Source organism: Sceloporus occidentalis, unplaced genomic scaffold (genome assembly GCF_023333645.1).
Source record: "Sceloporus occidentalis isolate IW3139 unplaced genomic scaffold, rSceOcc1.0.p SCAF_5, whole genome shotgun sequence".
Lineage (NCBI taxonomy): Eukaryota > Metazoa > Chordata > Lepidosauria > Squamata > Phrynosomatidae > Sceloporus > Sceloporus occidentalis.
The window spans coordinates 183,404,765-183,432,204 of record NW_028316985.1 but is presented as its reverse complement, the minus strand read 5'-3'; the positions used below and the strand labels follow the sequence as shown (position 1 = coordinate 183,432,204).

The window sequence follows — 27,440 nt, the reverse complement described above, 5'->3', positions numbered from 1 at the left end:
ATTGGGACACCATTTTGCTATACCATTATATTTAATGGGACTTGAGCATACACGGATTTTGTTATACATGGGGGAATCTTGGAATCAAACCCCAGCGTATAACAAGGGTCCACTGTATTCAGAAAACATGATGCTATCAAACTCCAAAGGTGAGAGTAAGTATATACTGTTAAGTATATCAGCCCTGCAAGGAGTGCAAGGCTCTATACCTATCAATTTATTTATTTTTAAATATGAACAGCATGTCAAACAACTATCAACCTGTGACTCCCAGAATGAAAATAACACTTGGGGGGTGAATAAATGGATACGGTGGGAAACATTTATTGAAGCCACTAACAATATGAAGTTTCTCTAATTTGTATTTACTTTTTGTTCAGCTGCTAATGGAGAAATACCTTATACACAGTAGGACAGACAGAAGAATGTATCTGCAAAGCACTGGAGGAAGAAAGCCAGGGCTTCTTGTACCACATCCCAGTCTCATACAATGCAATTCAGACAAACACATGGGAACACATACTTCAGTGAACCCCCACCTTTAAAAAGCTGATTACAGCTGCCCAATATAAATAGATGCATATCTATTCTTTTATTATTAAACTTTATGAAAAGACATTTTCAGATATTTCAAGTTCTCCAAGGAAAAACATAGTAAGAGAAAGGTCACCAAAACATTTTCTACTCCCAGATCACCAGATACAGATCCTAGGAATATGTATATGGAATCTAACTATGGGAACGACATTGGCTCTCACAAACTCCACTATGGGAATACCATCCTAGCCTAGTGTTTCCTTTGGTAGAGATGGGGCTGTCCTTTATATCTTTGGTGGGGAAACATGGCAAGTATGGGTTCACAACAGTGATAAATTTTAGTGCAGTGTTTGTGAGCCACAGCTAGTAGCAATGGTGAGGCATAGGATATTATTGGGATTCCTCTTCTCTGTGATGCTAGGTAGTTGGAAACTGAGTGAGTCTATCACATGTACTCTTATACTGTACATGGATACAGGAAAATGAAATGGACTTAAGATAGCTTCTTGTCCACATTGCCAGCTGGAGAAACAACAATATCTCATAATTTAGAAGTGGGTATAAATCTAGCAGAGTTATGTACTTTTCTACTCCTTCCATTCCAGACTGGAAGCTGGGATCAGGCAAGCGTGAGCAGGCCCAAGGGTGTGTGTCAGGGGGGCCTTTATTCTTCACAATGTGCCCGTGGCAGTCTGGCAGTCACAAGAGAGTCAATAAAACTCATGAAAGGGCCTTTCATACCACATCCAGTGTACAAGGAAAAGGGAGAGGGGAACGTCAAATGACCCAGTTTAAGGCGCAGCTATTAGCAACAGGCTTTAACTCTTCTCATCCCAGATTACCCTCTTTGAAATTCACAGCTTCAAAGGTTAAAAAATGATGCTTCCTTTGCTGGAAAATTACTGGGTTTTGTCCAACCGCAGCTAGCTGCATTTTTTAAAAAAATGATACACAGGAGGTCTGTGAAATGGTACATGAAACAAGTGTGCATGCTTACTTTTGCTCATGAGGAAGGAGTGCAATTGCCTCATATTGTTTCCTACATTTGAGGGTAAGTACTCAAACTGGAGTCTCACACATGTGATCCTGGAATGCTATGCAGTGCATGGATATTATCAGAAAGCCACAGGCTTACCATGTTTGATGTCCACTAGCAGCATTGTTGCTTCTCAAATGCTAAAGAGTATGATATATGCTATCAAACTAAAAAGCAGGCATTATGATAGGATATGGACAGCTCAAGAGTGGGCTATGAAACATTTTCCATCCCCAGATCACCAGACCCTAGGAATGGGGATATGGAATCTAACCATGGGAACAACACTGGCTTCCACCACCCACATCTATCGCAAATGATTTCACTGGAGGGCCAAATTTACATGAAGCAATTCCAACAATGGGATCATTGCAGGGGGTTTCTATCAGTATATCACAGTCAATTGCATCATCAGTCAAGAGGAGATCAGAATGGCACTCCGGAAGAACAATGGATATAAAAATGAAATGAAGTTTCAGATGAATAAATATACATATTACACTGGACCCTTGTTATCCGCTGGGGTTTGGTTCCAGGAACCCCCGTGAATAACTAAATTTGTGTATGCTCAAGTCCCATTAAATACAATGGCATAGCAAAATGGTGTCCCTTATATAAAATGGAAAAATCAAGGTTTGATACTTGAAATTTATACTTGTTTTTGAATATTTTCAAGCCATGGATGTTTGAATCTGTGTATAAAAAAAATCTGTGGATAAGGAGGGCCAATTGTACTAACAAAAAACGGTGTATTTTAGGAGTGGGTGTGTTTTAGGTGGCTTCTTGGAGCACAAAACAGTCCCCAAATATTAAACAGAGTTTGCAGGGGGTTTGTGGCATGCTAGAGGATCCTGGGGTGCTCTTCATCTTTTGGAACTTGAAATATTTCTTCACTGCTTATAGTGCTAGCTTCCAGAATTTTTCTGCAAACTGCATGGAATCTAAAGTAGTTTTGCAGGCCAACCTAACATTGTATTCTGGCTTTTTCCATAAAAATTTATAACTGGAAGAGGCAACTGAAAAATAAGTTCATGAACAGTACAGCGGGAAACACTAAGAGTTAGGCAACAACAAAAAAGAGAAATATAAGAAAGGCTCTGGCAGAGAAGCAAAGCTGAGAGAAGAGCCAATTTATGTTTACAACAAAGAAGCTGCACAAAGCAACAGATGAGTTTTGGTACCATTAGGTTGTCCAACTAACCTACATTTCCTTTTACTATGTCACTGAAAGGACAACAATGAACCCCCCCCCCCAAATTTCCCTACATCTAAAAGCTACACTTGCATAAAGTATCTTTTTGTGTTTACCCAGATCGTAGTAATTTAAAATCTTGTAGCATCTTTGTTCCCTTGACCCATTTATAAACCCTTACAACCATACAAAATCACAGAACTGGAAAGCCATTCAAGATGGCCTGAAAGTATAGGATGATACCCACAACATCCAAAGTGGCAGGAGAAATATCCTCCCTCAAGCTTTTCCTTTTCTTTTAGTGTTAGTTAACAGTGAAACAGAATCAGGAGACTGGACACAAATGCTTCAGGAGCTCCCATTGTGAACAAAATATGTATGGCAGCTATTATAAACAGGCAGCAGTTTAAAAGATTTGTTTTAAGAAAATTTTGATTCAACCCCAGTTTGTGTTGAGGAAACTTCCTGCTTGGTTTCTGTGAAGTCATCTGTTAAAATGTGGAGTGCTTACAAACAGTGTTGCTGTTGTTTTGTTTTTTTAACAGAGATATGCCCAGATATCCTAAAATACCACATCCTCCAACTGTCTTGTTTTGGCAGGGACAGTCTGGAATAATCTCTTTCATCCCACTTTTTCAGCTGCTTTCAAAATGTCCCAGTTTCAATCTCCTTCCACTTTCTCCTCAGTTTACCATACTTCAACTGATGCAAACTGAATTCAATGTCTTTTAATTTTCCCCTTCCTGTATGGTTATTAATATCTTGACTTTTGAAGGAGCCAGTAGAGCTTCAAAAGCTTGCAATGTCTACATTGTACATTCTGGTTGGCCAAGAATATTGCCTTTCTCTATAGACTCAGGCAAAAGCTTATGGCTACTGCCCCTCCCAGTTTATGTTCTCTTGCCCATTAGTAACATTTGCTATCTGGACACCATTTGATATTGCTTGTCCTCATGTGTTCCAGTTTTCATAAATAAAATATTGGATGGTACAGAAAATTCTTTCTGGTGTTAGAGGCAAGCACAATAATATTGCTCCAATACTGCAGGGTGCGATTCCCAGCTCAGTCATGAAACCCACTGAAACAGAGCAATTACAGTTGGAATATGAATTACATGGGATTATATGCATGGGATTATTTTACATGGAATTATACTACTGTACATGGGATTATACCAAATGCACAGATTGCTAAAAGTGTTCAAATAAAGGAGAGCTAGTGTGGCATATTGGTTTGAGTGTTGGATTACGACTCTGGAGACTGGGGTGCGATTCTCACCTCAACCATGAAACTCACTGGGTGACTTTGGGCAAGCCACATACTTTCAGCCTCAGGGAGAGACAATGGCAAACCACCTCTGAACAAATCTTGCCAAGAAAACCTAATGATAAATTTGCCTTAGGGTCGCCATAAGCCAGAAATGACTTGAAGGCACCCAACAACTCAATAATATTATGACATTTTTAATACCATTGCAATAGAAGCGGTGTCAGTAGAAGAGAAATTTACCCATTTATTTATTCAGGTCAGCATACAGAGTTGTACCACAAGACTGCGAGACAATAAATTTGATGGCTGAGCAAGGAATGTTAAGACTCATCTCCTTAGTCTTAACCTGACCCTCTACCACAATGTCTCTTACTTAACAGTTAATTTTAACACTTGCCAAGTATCTACTGCACAACTTTGAGTATCGAAACAGACTGAAAAGCTGATGTTTCCTTTATGTCTCAAATGATCCCAGGATTTGTCCAAACATGTTGTCATCACAAGGGAGAGGAAAGTGGGGCTTACAAGCAACTGAGGGCCCAGCACTTAAAAAAATAATAATTGGGGGGGGGGGGAGTTTTATCCTCAAAGTATGTCTAAATCCAAGGGGGTGTGGGGGCATTTTAGTCACTTTCTGACTGCCCTCCTTGACTATTTGAGAACCAGGAGAAGTTCTTTTTTTCTGAACACGAAGTTACTCTAAAGTTGACTTCTTAGTTATTATCCGTTGGATAAAGGGCCTCTCCTAGCAATAGGAATAATAAGTACATTTCTATATTGCTTCTCTTTCTAAGAGGCTTACAATCTGTAAGCCAATTGTCCCCAACAAGCTTGGGACTCATTTTACTGACCTATGAAAGGATGGAAGGCCGAGTCAACCTTGGAGCCCTGGGATCGAACTCACAACCTTGTGGCTGAAGTAATGGCATTCTCCTAGGTCCAAAATGGCACAGAGAAGGTCCAAAATGTGGTGAAATTGCCCCCACACCACCCAGGAGAGACATTTAGGACCCCCCAAATGTAAGGAGGGCAAGAGGTATAGTCTTCCAAAACCTCCAAGGGTGGCTATCAAAGTCCCCTAAACCCCAATGCTTCTCACTACTACCTTATCCATTTGGGCTACAAGGCTAGTCAGAAAGGACTCAAGCTGGAAAAACAAGAGTAGGTGCCTCCTATAAAAATGTCTTCTGTAGTCCAAGGGACCTATTATATTTAATGTAAATCCACATCTATGAAATATTGAAGCATGGTAGGTATGATATTTTCAAGCTTTTGTTCTGTAAATTATGGAAAGCTGGCCCACCTTACACTGAACTAATCGATTTTCACATCCACTGGGAGTCTATTCGTAGCTCTGCTTCCGGACAAACACATACGAATGCAAACTCAGTAGAAAGCATCACATCTGTTTCTCTGATTGGAAACATTCAGATTACATCTGAATTATTTTATTTAGCATAATTTATCCAACTCCCATGATCAGCTTGGTTAAGATAGTATGCCTGCATTCTGGAAGTATCTGGCAGCAATACACAGGAGAAAGGAAGTACTGCAACCAAATAAATCATACATGATTATACATTTCTATGACACTTTATTTCACTATATTTGAACACAGCAACCTACAGAATTCTATGTATGTGAGAAACGAACAAAAACAAGTCCTATTATTCCATGACTTTTATCACAAAAAAAGAGGAGACCCTACAAAGCTAACAAGGGCTTCAGTTAGCTGGCAGGAGCGTGTGGTGTCACGTTCTCAGAAAGTCCCTTTGACAAGGCTTGGCCCAAATGAGGTCCCCTGGGACTGGTTTGCTTGGAAAGGGCAACAGCTCTAATGGGATTCTCAGCTTTATGTGCGGAGAGTGAGAAGACAGGGGAGTAATTTGACTAGATCACCGTCTCATAAAATTATGGAACTGGGGGAAATTTTGACAAGATGCTGTAGGTGCTCTCAGAAAATGGCTACCACAGGAGGGGAGACCTGGCCACCCACAAAATGGCATCATGGCCATAAAATATCAGTTTCTCAAAGGACAAACCAGTGAGGTCAAAAGTAAAACCATTTGCCCGCCAACAAAAGTAAAACACAAGAGATGAGGAAGCCAACAACTACTCTTTTGAATCACAGCTTTCAGCTCCACAAAAGGCAAACTGACGAGGCTCAGAAACAAGGAACGTGGCCAAGAAACTGAGTATGCATCAGAGGCGGGAATCCCAAATATCAGATATTTGACCCCAGTATACGTAATAAAACATGATTTTACTGAAAGCAACTGGTGACGCTCAGAGGAATACTGTCATGCCTCCAGAGCATCTTTGATGCTCTTGAGACATATATTTAGTTGACATTATATTAGGCTTTCTGTGTATCAGTTTAGGAGGGGAAATAGAGATCTACAGCTTTAAGAAAGACAAGGATTGTGGGAAATTCCAGGGTCTTCATTAACACAAAGAGCCATTTAATTTTAACCATAAAATAGGATGTCAACATCTCCATCCGTCTTCCTACCCATCTGAAATGCGGTAATAAGCCATTCCAAAGCAGGCTACCGGACAGTTGTGTGTTGCATGCCTCCAAGTCGTTTCCAATTTATGGCAACCCTAAGGCGGATCTATCATTGGGTTTTCCTGGCCAGATTTGTTCAGAGGAGGTTTGCCATTGCCTTCCCCTGAGGCTGAGAGCATGTGACTTACCTAAGGTCACCTAGTGGGTTTCATGGTTCAGCTGGAAATAGAACCCTGGTCTCCAGAGTCATAGTCCAACACTCAAATCACTATGCCATGCTGGCTCTCCATTACTGAACACTTTTAGTGACCTGTGCATTTGGTGTAACTCCATATACTGTGTTTCCCTGAAAATAAGACACTGTTTTATATTTATTTTTCCTTAAGAAGACACACTATGGCTTATTTTCAGGGGATGTCTTGTTTGTATTAAGTATGGTACAACAATCTACATTTATTCAAATACAGTTAAGTTGTCTTCTTCCGAAACATTGTCATAACTCTCCAAACGCAGAATTCAATCCTGAATTTCTTGCGACTCCATTTATTTGGAACCACTGGCCTCAATCTTTCTGCTCCCTTCCCGTCCCCTTCTGTTCTAGGCCTATCACTATGTCTTATTTTCTAGGTATGGCTTATATTGCACAAATGCTTAGAAATCCTACTACAGCTTATTTTATGGGTATGTCTTATTTTGGGGGAAACAAGGTAGTATAATTCCACATAAGATAATTCCATACATATCTGTTGTTGTTGTTAACCACCCTTGTGTCGAACTTAACCCATGGTGATCCTGCTGAGACATCTCCAAGGCCCATGGAAACCTGCCAGGTGACCTGGGGCAAATCACATTCTCTCAAATTATCCTTGGAAGCTGAGAGAGTGTGACCTGCCCAGGGTCGCTCAGTGGTTTTATATGGCCGAGCTGTGATTCAAACCCTAGTCTCGAGAATCATAGTCCAACATTCAAACCACTACACCATGCTGGCTCTCTAGGTTCACCTTAGGGTCACCACAAGTGGGAAATGACTTGCAGGCACACAACAACAACATCCTGAGAGCCATTTTGGCTGAGTGGCAGAGTATAAATATTCAAAATAAATAAATAAATAGCCCCCTTATGACTCTCCTACAAACTGGGACACAGTGTGAATAAATGTTCTTGAACAACTACAAAAAGAGGACTCCAATGCCATACAGGGGACAGCATTCTTTCCAGACTCTTTCCATTATATACTACAGATCACAAAGCTTTTCCACGTGAAAAAGGACAAGAGATTTTAATAGCAATTCCACATTAACACAGTACAATAAGGCACACTGAGACATTACACAGCTTGTGTTCTTCAAGATGCAATCTGGGGTGCATCTAATTCATCACCTCTTCATCTAGATTCACCTTAGGTTACCATATGACTTGAAGACACCCCAACACCACCACAATGCCATCCTGAGAGCCATTTTGACTGAAGGGCAGGATATAAATAATCTAAATAAATAAATAAATAAATAAATAAAGAGCTACCTTATGACTTCCCCACAAACTGACTAAATGTTTTTGAACAACTGCAGGGGACAGCAGTCCTACCAGACTCTTTCCAAAATACACTTCACAAAGCTTTTTCGACAAGAGATTCCACATTACAGTAAACCATACTGAGACATTCATTACACAGCTTGTGTTCTTCAAGATGCAATCGGGGAGCATCTAATTCATCATCTCTTCATTTACAATGACCTCATGTTAAAAGTAATGGATCTGAAGAACACGTTTTCCTAACTAATTTTCCAGGGATCACCCTCATGCAGACAGCTCCAAATGAATGCATCACTTTCCACATAAGGAAAGTGACAATGGGATGGTGGGAGGTGGATCTAGACCCTCCCTTGTTCAAATACCAAAGAAATCAAGGTGAGTTAACTCCTGAAATACAGCAAAAGATGGCTTGGAATGAACATTTTTCTGCATTCAGAGGCTGGAATTGCTTCTTGTTCTGTTAACTTGTATGTTTTTAACTGATGCATGTTGTTGTTCCCCGCCTTGATCCATGGGGAGATACAGGTAATAAATAAATAATAATAATAATAATAATAATTATTATTATTATTATTACCACCTCATTTTTGAAGCCTAGTTCTTGGGTACTATTCCTTTTCCTTTTGATCAAACTTCAAAAACAAACAGGCATTTTAATTATTCTAAAAACCTCCTGAAAGCAGCTTTTTCATAGAATCATAGAGTTGGAAGAGACCACAAGGGTCATCCAGTCCAACCCCCTGCCATGCAGGAACCCACAATCAAAGCATCTCTGACAGATGGCCATCCAGCCTCTGCTGAAGGGCCTCAGCCGCTTAAAGACATCTTGGCCACAGAAGCACAGAGAAACACAATGAGGCTAAGGGAGAGTAGTTACAAGCTGATGAAGCAGAATGTGAGACATGCTTAAACATCTGTGGTCTGAAGTGTACCAAAGGTAGTGGTGGGGAACCCAGGACCACATGCATGCAAAGAGCTTCTGATACATGTATATTTCACCCGCTCAACAGAATTCACACCCACACAACATAATCCATCAGAACATCTAACAATCTGTCAGGGGATGGGACGACGACGACGACAATATGCAGAACAAATTCTGTGTTTCCTACAAAGTTCTTTCCTACACACTTTTTAAAAACTGAATTTGGGAAACAGAAACAGTCTTAACAGGGGCTTTTACTGCATAAAGCAAATGTTGGAAGTTATAAATCCAGATTCAACCAGGCAACCAGCCATCCCTTTCAAAATGCTATCAGAAGTAGCATGAGTGCGATTCCAGCCATTGATCCTTTTCTTTGCCCTGTCAGTCAGCAAATCACTCACCAGAAGTTAAAGGGAATGCACGCAAATTTTACACATAACCCTATATGCTTAGCATTTCAGTTCTACTTTCAATTGCTGCTTCAGACAATGTCTGAATCTGGGGAAAACATCCTGATCAATTTTCTGTTAATATACTGAAACCAGGTAATGCAATACTGTTGGTTGGATCGAGATTTCTAGATGGTCATGATATTTATTCTAGTTTAGATTGAGAAATTATTTCACAGAGGAAAAGTTTCAAACACATTTTGGTGCCAGCACAAAGTAACCCCTTTCCCTTCCTTCCCCTCCTGCCTGCAGTACTTGAGCTGCCATGAACCAGGTCCAGAGGATTCCCAGCCTTCTAGAGTAGATTTTTAGGATGTATAGAATTCGGCAGTGCAAAGGGAAGACTTCCTGACTCTCCTTGATTTCAGCTGTGGATCATGCCCATTGTTTCTTGAAGAGAAGATTTTGCATAGGAAGGCCCTGAGGAATATCCCTGTAGAATTTAAAACTAACATATTTATGGATCACTCTTAAAGAAACAGGTATGCCGCAACACTAGATTGTCCTAATGCATAACCTATACTCAGCACAAGAGGCTATTGTTAGGACAAAATATGAAGATTGAATTGGTTTCAAATGGCAAGAGAGTCAGGCAGCGCTGCATTTTATCACCCTGTTTAACTTGTATATATCATATCATACGTAAAGCAGGATAAGTGCTTTGAAACTGCGAAAATTGAAAGAAGGTATGACAACAATTTAAAATCTGCAGATGACATCATACTACTAGCAGAAAGTAGCAAAGACTTGGAACAATTACCGAAGCACGTCAGAAAGTACAGTGGGCCCGCATTTTACATGGGCGTGCCATATGCGGCTTTCAGCATATGCTGAAAGCCATGCTGGAAGAGCCTGTCGCGCATCCTGGAAGAACTAATGGGGTGCGTACCCACAGCATGCACACGAGCCCCATTACTTCCTATGGGGCTCCAGCATACGCTGATTTCCCCTTATGTAGAGGGATCCGGAAGGGGATGGCCCATTGTACAAAGGAAGGTTTGACCACAGATAATTATACATAACTTTAAAGAAGACGATGAAGACATTGGAAACAGTACGAAATTTTCCATACCTTGGCTCAATCATTAAAGACAATGGAGAGTGCAGTCAAAACTAGGACTTGAAAGGGCAGCTATTAAGGAACCAGACAAGATCCTGAAGTCTAAAGGTCTATCATTGAACACTAAAGTTAGGATTCTCCATGCCATCATATTTCCCAATTCTCTATATGTTTGTAGAAACTGGGCAGTAAAGAAAGCTGTTAGGAAGAACATTTGAAATATGGTGCTAGAGCAGAGTTCTACAAATACTGTAGACTACTAAAAAGAGCAACATATGGGTTCTAGACCAAATTAAGCCTGAGGACTCCCCAAAAGCCAAGATGACTAAACTCAGGCTGTGGCACTGTGGCCACATCATGAGAAGAAACGATTCACTAGAACAGACAATAATGCTTGGTAATGTAGAAGACAGCAGAAAAAGAGGAAAACCTGAGTAGGGCTGTTGATGATAAGATGACTTGGAGGTCTCTCATTTATGGGATTGTCATAAATCAAAGTAGATGTGACAGCAGATTCCCCTTTATTATTGTGCATGGTGACCAACTATTTAAATTAAGTGTCATGAGTTCGGATGCACATTAGCCCATATCGGTAGATGTAATAACCCAGTTTTTTAGTAAATTAAGAAGCACAGAAAGAAACTGTCTAATTAAAAAGACTGTATGTACAGTGCTGTGCACATTTACAGCACTCTATAAATAAAGGTTAATAATAATAATAACTGTAGGCTCCAAAGCATAGGAGCCTAAAAGCTGAATAGCTAACGATAGGCACTGAAGGGTATTCTGGGTATGACCCAACCAGAGAATATGTCAGTGGAACTACTTTCACACCAGGCTTGAGATCTTCACTTTATAGTGTAGGGCAGGGAAAGAGTTCTCACTGAAACTCCAGAACAAAGAAGTGGTACAAGTGGTCCTCCAGATGTTGTTAGTCTACCAGCACTAACCAGCATAGCCTATGGTGAGAGATTACAAAATCTGCACTCTGATAATGTCTGGAAGACCACATATTCCTTACATCTGTCCTAGAGTCACTGCCACCCTGTCCCCCAATGGACTGGACATCTATTTTCTCCTAACCTTTGTGACAGAGTGTCGAGCTACAATCTGTGTGAATAGAAAATCAGAAGCCATTTGCCTTCGCAATAAATTTTGTAACCCAGTCTGCAGTTCTAGAAAAGTTAGGTGAATAAGAGCTAAGGGCCAATCTCTGCATCAATGTGGATGGTTTTACATCCACATGTGCCTTTTTGAAAGTGTTTATTTAACCTGCTACATGAAGAATGCTCCATCGGTTGCAGTGCCTTGTATTTCTGTCTTTTATTTCCTGCCCCTGGGCTATATTTGTACAGCCCTATAGTATGAAAAGATCATAGTACTTCAAAGAGTTCATCACAGAAGACTGAGTCTATGGGCACGGACTGCTTACATTTCTGTCTCTCAGGCACTCGATCAAACATTCAGTATTATTAACACAAGTCCTATTTCGCTGGCAGAAATTTTGTTCCAGTTTGCAAGCTAATCAAGGACTATTGTCACAACCATTTTTGCAACCACTTTTTTCAATGAATGAATCGAGGGGAGGCAACAAGCTAACACCTCTTCCCTTACTGATTTTAAACTACCTGCCTCAAAAGTAAAGGGTCTTGGAAAAAAATATGTCTAGTGTCCCATGAACTGGTCAATTCAAACAACTACCATCAGCAACTTCCATGATCACAGTAAATGGAGAAATGGACACCATCATGAAAAGGTGCTGTCAGCAAATTTCACACTCATTTGTGTGCATGTGTGGGGCTGAGAAAAATATTAAATTGCCAAGTCTCTACAAAAGTAGGCTTCACAAACTTGCTTGGGGGGAAAAGGAACACATATATAAATCAAAGCATGACTCTGTGAAAACACCTGTAAATAATACTTTACAGAAAATGGCCACATTTTGCATAAGGTAGAGGCAACACATGGAAGAGCTAGGAGTTTCTGTTCCATGTGGTGTAAAGATTCTTATTTTATGGAAGTGTGACATTTTAGCTATTCAAGCTACAGACAACATAGCCTGAGGTATTTGAAAGCATTTCCATCTCATTATGACCCATGTAATTCAGTGGGCACACTTTCCACTCAAATTTATGTATATGTTCCTACATACTTGGTGCAGTGAGAAATGCTTACATATTTTAATACAAATTTGATGCTATCTTTCTTCCTTACCTTAATTACCACAGACACGTCATCCATTCAGCAGACATTTGGATCCCATAAAAGGTTCACGTTCTGGCTCCTGTAAAAGGGAAATACTTTTTTTTCCAGTTGAGCTAAAAATTCACCATGCAGTTTATTTAGGCCAGATATGAATGACCAATACTAAGCCAATCCACATTCTCTTTGTCTACTGCCCTAGTGCAAATACTGACAGCTATAAGCAACATATAGCATGAGAAGGAGAACCTTCTAGGTTCTATTTCTTATTTTATTCTGAAACATGCACCAGAAAATGCCTGTTTGTGTTGTAACTGCAATGGAATACTAGTTTAACAATCTCCAAAAAATGGGAGGTGTGAAAAATATGAGTCATTGGAACCCTTCATAGAAAATTACTTTAAGTGCCCCCCCTTCCTTAAAAATAAACACATCTCACAAATTCATTATTATTGGTCATGACAGTTTCAATGACCTAGGCTGGCAAATATGAGAATCATATCATGTCATTCTTCCAACAGCCCCATTAGGGAGGTTGGCTAAGAGAGTTGCCCAAGACAATGCAAGTAAACATCATGAGATTATGAATAGTACCACATGAGCCAGTTTACATATAACACTACACTGGCTTGCACAGCAAAAAAATAACATATGGGATTTAATAATTTTTGTAGTATGAGTGAGCCCCGTAATAGGCTTTTGGAGTACATTAACACTAGAAATCATTATTCTTAATTGAAGTGACACTCTATGAACATGATTATCCAATTACAATATCTGGGTGTTAGATCTGTTTTCTGGAAGACTCTCATTTCAAACTAGTGAATTACTGAGCATCCCACTATATAATGCAGAAGTATTAGCTCTTACATAAAATACATCACTCTTCAACAAAGGTTCTAGGTTTGTTTACAAAACACATGCAACACATGAGAACAATGAAAGAGAAGATTATAGCTACAGGAGAAAGACTTTGAAAAGGACCTCTTTGATCTGGGCCAGAAAGTAAGAATGAAAGAAATAGAGGGAGGGAGGGCAGACACTGTAGGAAAGCCTTTGCAAGGAGCTAATTTCATTGTTAGGCCACCATAACTGAAAATCCCCTCTCTCTGGTTGCCATCCATCTCATTGCCAATGGGAGCAGCACCTAAAGGAGAATGCTGGCACAATATAAAGGAAGACGGAGGCTGCATCTGCACTGCAAAAATAATCCAGTTTGACACCGCTTTAACTGCCATGGGTCCATGCTGTGGAATCCTGGAATTGTAGTTTGTTGTGGCACCAGAGCTTTCTGAAAGAGAAGGCAAAATATCTGACAAAACTACAAATCCCACAATTTCATAGCATGGAGCCATGGAGCAATTAAAGAAGTGTCAAACTGGATTATTTCTGCAGTGCAGATGCAGCTTGATGGCAAAGCAAGTGTTTCTTCAGCTCCCTGGGTGCCAGGCCTCTGCATTTGCTTACTGCAGGTGTAACTTCTCTCACGAGCACCGGGTTTTAAGAATACAAAATTGGCAACACCTGAAGAAACACACTGTGCCCTCACCGTCTTTATCACCATGCTGGCATGTGATTGAGAATCTGCAGGAAAAATAATAATAGTAATAATAATAATAATAATAATAATAATAATAATAATAATTTATATCCTGCCTCTCTACAAAATGCAATTGGGGCGGCTTACAAGATTAAAATATACAGTCTGAACCCTTAACACACCCTCTTAAGTGATGTGTTTAGGAGTCAGGTGGGCATGGCCATTACTGGAGGAACAGTGTGGCTCTTTGCTCTGATCTAAGGAGCACATGCTCATGATCTTAAACTCTCTTGGAGTGTGATGGAGTCTGTGATGGAGTCTCCTTCTAGGGCAGTTTTGAGGCTGGATGGCCATCTGTCAGAGATACTCTGATTGTGAGTTCCTGCATGACAGAATGGGGTTGGATTTGATGGTCTTTGAGGTCTCTTCCAACTCTAAGATTCTATGATTCCCATCCTAATGGACACTGGTCTCATTTATGTGACTTTTGGTGACATCATAGAATGTGCAAGAAAAGTCTGTCCACCCTCCAAAAACACTCCTGCAGCATTATATAATTCCCCATTGTAATAAATAGGGAAAGAGGGATTTACTTACATTGGCTATTGCTAATGATTAAATTTTGGGTGTGACTTCCTGTGGCAGTTTCTGGTCATGCCCATTCCCACCATCAAAACATACAAACGCTTGCAGAATACCGAGCTTTAAAAGCTTGCCTCAGTCTGTTCCCTCTCGGTATTCGGTCTGCTCCCTCCTCTTCCAGAATTAGCTCCACTCCCCCTCTTCCTCTGATCTGCCAAGGAGATCAGACACAAGAGATCCCACTTGCACGTTGTGTACAGAACTAACAAGCGTGCTCTGAACTAGTACATGACAGCCTGCCAGAGAGAATCAGGGCTGTTTGCTTACTGATATTTCTTGCCGTCTCCACATGAGAGAGACTTCCAAGCAAAGCAAGCAGGGGAAACTGTGCATCAAAGAAAACTGCCACTACCTAGGGGCATAGAAAAAGATACAAAAATAAGATGGAGAGAAGTGAGAATAGATACAAACAAAAATATTTAATTGCTTCCTTTTAGTGCCAGTTTCCTTTGGCTCAGAATAATCATTTATATCCCTTTTCAATGTGCCCCTTCATTCAACTTGTGAAATATGCAGCTGCAATGCTCAGCTATTTGTTGAACCGGAACTAGGCCTCTCTCAGAACAGACTGTGGATACATGACAAAGGAGGAAGCAGAACCCGTATCCCTTTGAGTCCAAGTCCAACATACTGTCCGCTAAATGAAACCATATGCATGGCTGCAAAAATGCAGCAAGGCTGCAAAAAAGTAGGCTGGTCCCAAAACACTCCTTCACACAGTTCAGAAGTAACAACAAAACAAAACAAAAAGCCCAGTTTCTAGCCCATTAACTTAAATGTTAAGTCTCAAAGGGGTGCGCTTTAAATGGAGACAATCTTCAATGAATTTCATAAATCAGAAAAACTGATGAACAATAATTTGTAGTGCCACCCCCCCCCCCCCAAATGATTTGATAAGCACATTTCTACAGCACAACTTTATGGGGATCTGAAGGTCTGGGGGAAAGCAACAAGAACAAATTAGAAACCTCCTCCCTTCCCAAGGAGAATTCTATTTCCCCCTCAAAGTCTTTGCCCTCTCCCCAAAAATATTGCAAAAAATGAGTTACTGGATTATTTTCTTCTAGAATCACGAATATGTCCATCTACTAACTCAATTATTAAAAGCTATGTAACATGAGGTCATTTATGTAAAGACTATGTACAGTCAGCTTTCTGTATCCACAAAACCTGGGCTTGAAAATATTTTTTAAAATACATACATTCCAAAAAGCAAACCCTGATTTTACCATTTTACCCTAATGTCCTGGAGTCCTAATGCAACGCTGGCTCCAATAAAAAGACATTTATCCAGAGAGTTGCCACTGCCTTCTTCTGCGGCTGGGAAGTGTAACTTGCCCAAGGTTACCCAGGGGTTTCCATGAGTGGGGATTAGAACAGTGATCTCCCAGAGTCCCAGTCCAACATTCAAACTACTACACCACACACCATTCCATAAATCAATAATCAGATCAAAGAAGCAGACTGGGTACCTCATACCAACATACAAGTACTAAAAAAAGATTTGTACAAGCTAAATTGTACAAAGTGGACGGGCTCAGTTTTTGCTCACCATTATCCTGAAACTCTTCCAATTGATTTATACTGTAGGTGATATATTTATTTTTGTCTTGTTCTGATAGTTTAGAAAGTTACTATGACTTCTTTAAAACTGATTGACTACAATTTTAATTGCCTGAATGTAGTCTACTTTTTAATTATCCACAGTTTGGGTTACATTTATAATATATTCACAAAATACGCCCAGAAATCAGAAAACTGAGCCACAAAATAGGACAAAAGGTCTTTGGATCAGGGTTCATAGGAATGCTACAGCTCTAGATGAAGTGTCTAGAGATGTAAGTTTTAGCCAGAAGTCATGCACAATACATATCCACAGACGGAAAGGGACCTACCTCAAGCAAAACTCCAGATGTTGGACACAGCTGCAGCTTCTCACTTTAAATCACCATTGGACATATGCGCGCAACTAATGTTTCCTTAAGGCATGTCCCCACATTTAAGAATTCTGTCTTTTGTTATGAATGTATGCATGTAATTACAATGTTCTACGCAGAACTGATTAAAGACCTAGGTTAAAAACCCAGGCTAAATGGATATTGTCTCAATTTAACTTATCCAGAACAAAGAACGTGCTTAAAAGGTGCTCTAACAACTCTAATCTAAAAAACTAGTCCCCACATTGATGATGCAAGGATATAGTCCCCAGCTACTCTGAAGAGAGATTTATTTCAGTCTTTTCATATCATACAGCCTTACTACTATTACTAAAAGAAGATGGCTATGTATTTTGCGACCCATTCATCAGTGTAGATATTTTACCCACCTCAAGAATTAGGAGTGAATCACTTCAAAGTAGAAAATGTACAAAAGGAATTAATCTTAATCAAAAAGAAAGAGAAAGACAGAGACAGATCAACACTCAATAAGACTTATGAGACAATTCATAAAATTGTGTGTGTACACAAGTTGGTTGCCATAACTATTATGTATGGGGTCACTCGCTCAAATAGACAATACACACAAAGAATCTAGTAAGGCTATGGGTGTCCAATCTATGGCAACATATTTTTAATTATTAATTTCACATGTCAGGATTGAGAGATGGAATAGTAAAGTCAGGATTGTCCATGCCATCATATTTCCCATGTCTATGTATGGTTGTGAGAGCTGGAAAGTGAAAAAAACTGGTAAGAAGAGAATCAACTGACTTGAAATGTGGACTTGGAATAAGGTTATCAAAAAAGGCCAGTTAATGGGTCCTAGAGCACATCAATCCTGAACTCTCCCTAAAAGCCAAGATGACTAAACTGAGACTGTGGTACTTTAGACGTATCTGAGAAGACATGACTCACTGGGGGAAAAAACATTTGGCAAGGTAAAAGGCAATAGGACTACATTGCAGATACAGTAGATAGATTCAGTCATGGAAACCACAGCTGCCCTGAGTCTGCAAGACCTGAGCAGGGCTGTGGATGATAGGGTGCGTTGGAGAGCTCTCATTCATGTGGGTAGGATTGCCATTTCCCACTTTTGGGCAGGACTTTCCCAGGTTTTAGACCTTTGGGAAGGTGCCGTCCTGGCTTTTCAGGTTTCCTGGGTTTTGGCTGCTGTGGCGGCCAAAACCCAATGCAAGGCTTCCTTCTCCCTCGGCTCCGTCCCAGACGGCGCGGAGCTGAAGGAGAAGGCAGCCTCGTGGGCCTCCTTCTCCTTCGGCTCCGCACTGCCCCCGGGACAGAGCCGAGGGAGAAGGAAGCTTTGTCGCAGCGAGACCTCCTTTTCCTTCGGCTCCGCACCGCCCACAACAAGCCAAGGGACCTGGCCGGCTAGCTAGGCCCCCGGAGAAGGCCGCTACCGCAGCAAAGGTCTTCTCTGGTAGCTCGAGAGCCACACAGGGCCTGGCTGGTTGGCTAGGCCCCCAGAAAAGGCCGCTACCGTGGCAAAGGCCTCCTCCAGCGGCTCTAGGGCCATGAGGGGCCTGGCCGGCTGGCTAGGCCACCAGAGAAGGCCACTGCCTTGGCAAAGGCCTTCTCTGGTAGCTCAAGAGCCATGAGGGACCTGGCCGGCAGGCTAGGCCCTCAGAGAAGGCAGCTGCCACGGCAAAGGCCTTCTCCGGCGGCGGGAGAGCAGTGTGGGGCCTAGCCGGCTGACTAGGCCCCACAAAAGGAGGCCACCATGGCAAGGCCTTCTCTGGGGGCAGCGAGACCGCCACAGGCTGCAGCAACTAGTTGGCAGCATGAGCTTTCCTGACTAAAGTCCACTTCCTCAGATGCATCAGTCTCACAGGTACGATCTCGATATCTTTGAATTCTACTGTTGCGTACCCTTTTTCAATAATTAATGTTTTTGGATTGTAGTTGATTGTGTCCTCAATTTTTCTTGAATGTCCTACATTTACAGGCAAATTTTGTCATACATTTTACCCTACATTTTTTCTATGTTTTGTCCCGGTTTGGTGGTGGCAAATTATGGCAACCCTACATGGGGGTCACCATAAGTCAAAGTCAACTTGATAGCAGTTAATAACAACAAGGATGTACTACTTAAAGCAATGTTTAATTTAATGAATTAATTCCCAAAGGCAAGTGGTGGCCACTAACTTAAATGGATTTTAACACAGATTTGAAAAGCCATGGGGGAAAGGACTGTCAAGAAATATTAGTCAGACTAACTAAATGGAAAGTGAGTGTTAGAAGCCTGAATAGGTTTGAAAAACAGCTGGGGGGGGGGAGCAGGTAAAAACTGTTCCCTTGTTTACCATGTTTTGGATTTTAAACTACAATTAGAAATGGCAGGTTCTTCCAGTACAGGCTGAAGAATGCTAACTTGCCACTTCCTTACTAGTTAACATGCTTGCATTCACAAATCGACTGACAAGGCTGAGGTCTGGTTGGGCACCACTAATTTTAAATGCACCTATGCTATCCTGAGCTTTGTGCTTCAAGAAATCTAAAGCATTTCTGGACTATGTGCAATTTCAGGACTGTATCCTAAGAGATTTGTACTGGTTTGGCTTAACTTTTCTCTTTCAGCCTAACCAGTTCAACTGGCTTTGGATGACTGTTTTTAATCTATAGCATGTAATTAATTTAGGGCACTCTGTGGCCTTAAAGGATGCAGCAAAATAGCAGACAAAAATTCTTTCAACAGCTATTTAGCGGTGGTAAGAAATCTTTATAGTTAGAATGATTGTTGTTGTTGTTGTTACCTGCCCTTGAGTCGACTCTGATTCATGGAGACTTGTGGATGAGACATCTCCAAGAATCCCTGTCTTCTACTGCCTTGCCCAGATCCTGCAAGCCCTTGCCCATAACCCTCCTGATCAAGTCTATCCATCTAGTTTGTGGTCTTCGTCTCTTTCTTCATCCCTTTACCTTTCCTAGCATTATTGTTTTTTCTAGTGGTCCATGTCTTCTGTTCAAGAATCCATCTATTTGTCTTCTTGGCTGTCCACAGTATCCTAAGTACTCTTCTCAGCAGCACATTTCAAATGAGTTGGTTTTCTTTCTGCCAGCTACCTTCACTGTCCAACTCTCACATCTGTACATGGTAATTGGGAACACAATGGCATGGACAATTCTGAATTTAGTGCTCAGTTGTATGTCTTTGCTCTTCAGTATATTTTCCAGTATAGAGTACAGTGGAACTATACTTTGAGAGAAATAGCAGGTGATGGATGCTCCAGTTCCCAAAGCCTGGTGTAATGTCAAGGTTTATTTCTTGTGCTTTCCAAATGTGGAAACACATCATTCAGAGCAAGCTAACAGTGTGCACAGCAAGCTTCCCTTTGTACCCAGCCTCTTCCCTCCAGCCAGCTCATCACTTTGTATTCTTGGTAACGGGATGATGTGCAGCTATTGGGGTATGGAGGATATTGCTGATGGCAGCCCGAATGGATGATGAACAGACAGTTCCTAGCATCCTGAGTTCTAAAAGCCAGATTCAATTTCTACATAGTGGGCAGTCTACTTTAACCCTTTTGCTGTCACACTGTGTATTGAGGTAATCATGACAAGGTGACAGCATCAAGCTAGCAGGATTTTGGTCCAAGGGAAAATTGTTGTTTTTTCTCTGTGACTTTCAGGTCCCACCTATAAAACTCTTGTTACCCTTTCCTTTTAATCTTCCATCCATCCAGTTTGAGGAGCATTTTCTCTGCATCCTGCCCCCAGACAAGCCAAATCCTGTGATAAGAAAATACCAGGCAGCCTGTATACTTTATGCAAGATAACTGTTTGTGTGTGTGTGCGCATGCCTTCTAGTCGGCCGACAACTTATGGCAACCCCATGAATTTCATAGGGTTTTCTTAGGCAAGGAATACTCAAGAGGTAGTTTTGTCAGAGAACCTTCTCAGTGGCTGCTCTTACCTTTTGGAACTCTTTCCCTCAAGAGGCCAGGCTGGCCCCTTCCCTGCTCTCCTTTTGCCAACTGGTAAAAACATTTGTCTTCAAGAAGGCTTTTAAGAGGTGACTGCATCCAGGGAGGCTTCTTGTTGGGGTGTTTGCTTGTGCATGTCTTTAATGGTTTAATTTTTTAAACTTAGTATGCTCTTAATGGTTTTATATTTTTAACTTGTTACATTAATGTGATGTTTTTAAAATCTGTACTGTTTTTAAACATGTTCTGTGAGCCAACTTGGGTCCAGCTTAGGAGAAGGGTGGCATATAAATGATAATTGGTTCCCTCCTCTGAAACATAGCCTACAGCACCTGGTATTTGTCGGTGCTCTCCTATCCAAGTACTAACTAGGACTGACCCTGCTTAGCTTCCAAGAACAGACAGGATCTGGTGCATTGAACAGTACACTGCCCTAATTAAATTTCTCTTTACTGAGTATGCTCCTGGTTTTGCTAGTTGCAGAAACTTAACAGAAGTCTCATCTCATTAGAAAACGCTGTTTGCCATGTCACCAGCACTTTAGACTTCAGACTCCATTGTCCATATACTTTGAAGCATATTTGTATATCCATAAGCAATGGATGTGCATTTTAAAGAAAGGAAATACAGTACACATTCCAAAAACTGAGATTCTGTTCAGGAAGAATTCTCTGTCTAGTAGTATATTCTATGCTTCAAAGAAGTCCATTATGTATACAATTCCTGTTGAAGAGCTGCCTTCAGGTGGATGCAGAAATTGGTAATGCCATGAAGGAGCTTTGAACTAATTTTAATGAACTAGATTTTTTAATTTTCAAATATTTTCCCACAAGCTTTATATTACAGAGGATGTAATATATTATGTATATTATGTATGTGCTTCCTGAAGTCATCTGTGAATCTATGGGTCTGTCTGCCATTTATGGGAGATGCTATGCTCTCCTAAGTAGACCATGGATTCAACTACTGTAGTATTTTTGCTTCTCCACAAGGAGATTAATCTCTCAGAACTTCAGGAGTATTAGTCTAGTATTTCTAGACTACTCACTGATTAGTCACATTGACTCAAGCCAGACTGGGAAGCTTATAAAGTCAGGGAAGTCATTAAATGAACAGTAGGTGTTTGCTGGTAGGTGAAAATTCTTAAGTGCCAAAACTAACTTGCTACCTACCTGCACTATGTTTATAGAACAGCCAGGGATAACAAGGAATGGTCATTACAAGAACTAGTTGTATGATGGGACAAAAAGAGACAAACCTGCAAGTAAAAACAAAAAAGATCCCTCTATAATTTTACCAAAGTTTCATGCTGCTAAAGTACACCATTTATTTTGCAGAAAGTCTGAAAATGCTATCTCACCTAGACTAGACCTACTGAAACAATGGGGTATGCATAAATCCTGATTTACCATTCAACTAACCATTCAGTGGGTCTACACTAGTTGAGTCTAGCAATGGAATTTAGGCCAAATAGCCTCATTATACCTACCATTATTAAGACCAAGTTTAAAATTACTTTTTTGAAGATTAAACAGCATAGTTTTATTCATAACATAGAGTTTTTAATGTCCTAACAATTTTTATTCTGGTCCATTGTGCACACCAAGGAACTCAGAAGAGAATGCAAGGGGCTGGCCTGTTTTATCTTCACAGCCACTAAGGAAAGAATGTCACCCAGAGATAAGGAGGTCACACAGTTAGCTTTATGAAACTCAGCTACAACTCCCAACACAGGGACATACAGGACTTCACCTCCAACAGCCTATGGGAAGATGCAGCAAAACAACGTAAGTTATTTCAAAATTACTACGACAATAATCAAATAGTTCCTGAAGTAAAAGAGAAGACTTCACAGAAAGTAAGCCCTACAATGAAAACAGAGTTGGGGAACACACTCCTTTCACTCCTTAAGACATGAACAAATGTAGATAAAGGATTGTCCTCTTTTGGAAGGGAGAGCGCCATCTCTCTGAAATGCTAGACAGGATGAGTAGTAGCAGGCCCCATCTCCCCTTGGCCCCAAGCACCCCAGCCCTCCAGTCCCTCATTGCCACCAAATTTAATGTTATACTGGCCAACAAATTAATCAAGCCCATCACACTCTGAAGGGCCACTGGTTATGCAACACCACAATAAATGAGATGAAGATGTGGGACTACAAGAATAGCACAAAGAAAAATAGATATCCAGTGCTCAGAAGTATTTATATGTAATCTTTTCTAGCATAGTAGCTTCTTACACTTTCAGTGCATAAAATGATGGGGAACAGCCATTTCACATGTGGTGATATGTTGGGCCCTACTTCATCTCTTGATACATAGCAGATCCTAAGTGTGAGAACTCAGAAGTCCTTCAACACCATAACATATCACAACTGGCAGGCATTTCCCTGAGAAATAAGGAGACAGAATCATAGAATTATTGAGTCAGAAAGAACCATTGGTCATCTATCCCAATCTCCCGCCATAATGAAACCAAGAACTAAAACATTCCTGAGAGATGGCCATCCAACCTCTGTTTAAAAACCTCCAAGGGAGGAGATTCCACCACAGTACTCTCTGAGGTAGTCTATCCCACTGTTGAACAGCTAACAGGACATTCTTCCTAATGTTTAGTGACAATCTCTTTTCTTATAATTTGAACCCACTGGTGCATGTTCCAGGAGGTCGTCAATTAAAAACCAGAAAAAATAAATATCTGTACCTTTTTTGAGCAGTAGCAGTGCTCTATTAGCACATTACTCCATTTTATTTTATTAGCTGCCATTTGGAAGAAAAGTCAGGGCAGGAGACAAATAAAATACAAAGTAAGACTGTTTGGTTGTTTTAACAGGATCCCAGTTTCGCAGTGGTAACTTATCAAACATGATGCCCTCCAGTTGTAGTGGATGATAGTTCCATGATTTCTGGCCAACACGGTCAATTCTTGGCATGTTTGAAAATGTAAATTGCACTAGGCATGGATTTCACATCAGTTTTGCATATGTTAAATCATATGCAAAACTGTTTTATTCTGTCGCATTCCATTCTGTTTCCACACGAGGCTTCATTTTTCAAAAATGAAAAAAGAATCCCATTTAAACTGAAATATTTCCTCCAAAACTATGCTGCTGCTACTTTTTTAAAGCAGAGAACTGAATCATAAAATTTTAAGTGCACAATCCAAAGGAATCAATTAGTCCAGGAAGTGGTTGGCTCACTTAAATATGTACACCATGCGAAATTCTCTCCAGTTTATACCTTTCTGAGGTTTATACTATTGTTGCCAAAAATATTTATAAACTGACTTTGCACACTCTGATAGTTATGCTCTTTTCCAAGGTTCTCACCTGCCATAACCTCCCCTCTGTCATGATCTTATAGGTCAGTGATGGTGACCCTTTTAGAGACCAAGCGACCAAATTCAAAGGCATTCCCACACTGGGTATTACTCAGTGCCGGGGGGTGGGACTTCTGGGGGACGGGACTTCTGCCTTCTGGGGGCAGGATTTCTACCTCCCGGGGGAAGGACTTCAGGGGTGGGACTTCCCCGGATACAGCTCAAAGGCCAGGAGGGCAAGGGGAAGAGAAGGAAAAGGTGTGTGCCATTCCTCCTCCTCCCCTGCCGCCCTCCTGTGCTTTTAGCTGTCTCCAGAGAGGCAGCTAAAGGCATGGGAGGACAGGGGAAGAGGAAGAACAAGCATGCGCCTGTTCCTACTCTTCCCCTGCACTCCCATCTCTCCGTGTGCCCTCAGAAATGGCTTCACATGTCTGAGAGGGCACGCGTGCCATAGGTTTACCACCATGGTTATACGTTATAAGTGGTTCAAGCAAGGCACCCATCTTCCGTCCTTCCCTCTTTTTAACACTTGTTAAACAGCAAGCCATTTTTAATTTTTTTAAATTTTGTTGGCACTTAGTAGTTCAGTTTATCATTACCGAGATAACTATGTTTAATTTAAAAATCTCATTAAGTACCATATGCTTATTAAATTCCTTCCACTTGGTTGAACAAGAAAGAAAAGATGATGTGACCCACTGCACTGTTTTGACTCCCATCTCTATCCCAGTTGGTCACTGTAAGAATAAGTACATAACTTTAAAAAACAGTATCTAAGTTGCCCTTTGTATTAGTGGCTCTCAACCACTGAAATCTTATATCTCACCAATCACTCTGTCAAAGAATGTGAGTATCACCACGATAGAAAAAAACACCAATTTTTCCTAAGGACATTAAAATGTTTATAGGAATTATGTAATTCTATTTATAATTTAGCATTATATCTTGGTGGACAATAGAAGGGAGGGTATGGAGAAACATTAGTACAGTGTCCCCTTGGTATCCGCCACTGGGGTTTGGTTCTAGGACCCCTCCCCATGGATACCAAAATCTGTGGATGCTCAAATCCCATTATATACAATGATATAGTGAAATGGTATCCCTTATATAAAATGGCAAAAGCAAGGTTTGCTTTTGGAATTTATATTGTTTTTAAAATATGTTCAAGCTATGGATGGTTGAATCCATGGATAAAAAAAAATCTATGAATACAGAGGACAAACTGCAGTATGACAGGTTACCAATGGATAACTGTGACAGGTAGATCAGTAGGAGATGACACATCACCTTTGCAGGATGACATAGGAAAACAGCAAAATTATTGTTATGAAAAGCCAGTGTTTTCTGGACTACTATTTTGTGTTCTACTACTGATACATATTAGAAAGCTGGGCCAAAACTAACAAAATATATTTCAACAGGGGGAAATGTAGGATTCTATGCTTGAACAATGAAAATGAAGTACAGAGATATAGGATGGATTACACCTGGCTTGACAGCAATACATGCAAAAAGGAACTAGGTATCTTAGTGGGCCACAGGCTGAACATAATTCAGCAATGTGATGCAGCAACTAAGAAATCCAATGCAATTCTAGGCTACATGAATGTGAATATAGTGTCTAGATCGAGGGAAGTAGTAGTAGTGTCAATATATTCTGCTTTGGTCAGGCTTCACCTGAAATACTGTGTCCAGAGGAGGACAACTAAAATGGTGAAAGGTCTGGAAACCATCAAGCCCTATGAGGAGCAGCTTAAGGAGCTGGGTCTATTTAGCCTGGGGAAGAGAAGGTTAAGGGATGACATAATAGCCATGTTTCAATCATTGAAGGGGTGTCATGTTGAAGATGGAGCAAGCTTTTTTCCCCTGCCGCTCCAGAGTCTAGGACACAGAGCAATGGCTTCAAGCTACAGGAAAAGAGATTCTACCTAAACATTAGGAAAACCTTCCTGATGTTAAGAGCTTTTGGAGAGTGGAACATGCTGCCTCAGAGAGTGGTGGAGTCTACTTCTTTGGAAGTGTTTAAACAGAGGCTGTATGACCATCTGTTGGGAGCACAATGAATCTGTATGCCTGCATGTCAAAGGGTTGGATTGGATGGCCCTTCAGATTGTAAATTTGGGATTAGGGGTGGTCTTTTTAAAATAATAAGTACAGCACCTAGAAATTTTATTGGAATTTAGATAAACGTCCATATGGTACACAAAAGGAAAGTGGGTAATTAAACTTTAATGGGCTTTTGAGGTCTCTCATGACCACTGCTGAAGACAAAATGCTGCATTAGATGGAACACTGCTCTGATCCGCAGAACCGTTCTTGTATGCTATTACATCAGGCTCTTTTATGCATTTCCTCTGAACTTTCCATAACTGACTGCTGTCAAAGACAGGATGTTTAGCTGGAAGGATCATAGTTCTGACCCATGAGATGCAGTTCTATTTTTGACCTAATTCCATTGTTTAAGAGCTATGTGCTTCCCTTCTGTATTCTTCCATTTCCACACCAGATCTTCACAAGTTTTGGCTGTTCCTATATCCATTCTGTGATCCCCTATATTTTGAAAACCAAGACTTTCTCCCTAAATTCAAGCTGAGTCCTTATACTACACCATTATTAAAGCAGTACTGAAATCATAGGCTGGGGTTGGCCCTTACCATAATGTGAAAGGAAGTTGTGTTATTAAAAATGCTGGTCAACTTATTATAAAATGAAAATAAAATGCATGTTACATGTACATATAGCAATCAAATTTGTTTGCAACAACATGACTAGCTTCTCTAGCAACCTTATGGGATGCAGTGGCTTAGTGGTTAAGATACCAATCCTGACAATTGGAAGATTGGCAGTTTGAGACCTGAGTGCTGCATGATGGGATGAGCTCCTGTCACTAGTCCCAGCTTCTGCCAACCTAGCTGTTCGAAAGCATGCAAATGCAAGTAGTTAGATAGGTACCACCTCAGTGGGAAGGTAATGGCGTTTGGTGCAGTCATGCTGGCCACATGACCCCCAGAGTCATCCTTGAGCAATGCTGGCTCTTTGGCTTACTAACGGATATGAGCACCCTCTACAGACATTCATGTCAAGGGACTACCTTTACCTTTAACCATATGGATAAGCTTCTAGGTTAGCAATTTACACTGCCAGAATTGACCTACAAACAGAAGGTTTCCTTATGTTAGTAGAGGGGTTGCCGATTCTGCTGGAAGAACTGCTCAGGTGTTACTTTTCCCTGGTACTTCTCCCTGTCTCTCAGTTGAACACACCACCACACACACTGTTATGAAGGGTCGCCTCACTGTCCACTACAGTTCCCCTGGAGCATATGTCAGCAGAAAACTTGTCTCCC

At 40.8% G+C, this 27,440-nt stretch overlaps 1 protein-coding gene across 5 annotated transcripts in view; it reads right to left on the bottom strand.

Moving 5' to 3' along the window:
- The window catches only part of LOC149313257 (receptor-type tyrosine-protein phosphatase alpha-like), a 163,151-nt gene that overhangs the window by 72,434 nt on the left and 63,277 nt on the right, over window positions 1-27,440 (bottom strand). For 3 of the 5 annotated variants that reach the window (XM_089526368.1, XM_089526370.1, XM_089526369.1), the window contains exon 3: window positions 12,729-12,798. The exons of 1 other annotated variant lie outside the window; for it this stretch is intronic. The gene's annotated coding sequence lies outside the window, so the exon portion shown is untranslated. Of the gene's footprint in view, window positions 1-12,728; window positions 12,799-15,165; window positions 15,183-27,440 lie in introns of those variants that run through there. One more of the 5 variants, XM_089526371.1, reaches the window with a different exon arrangement.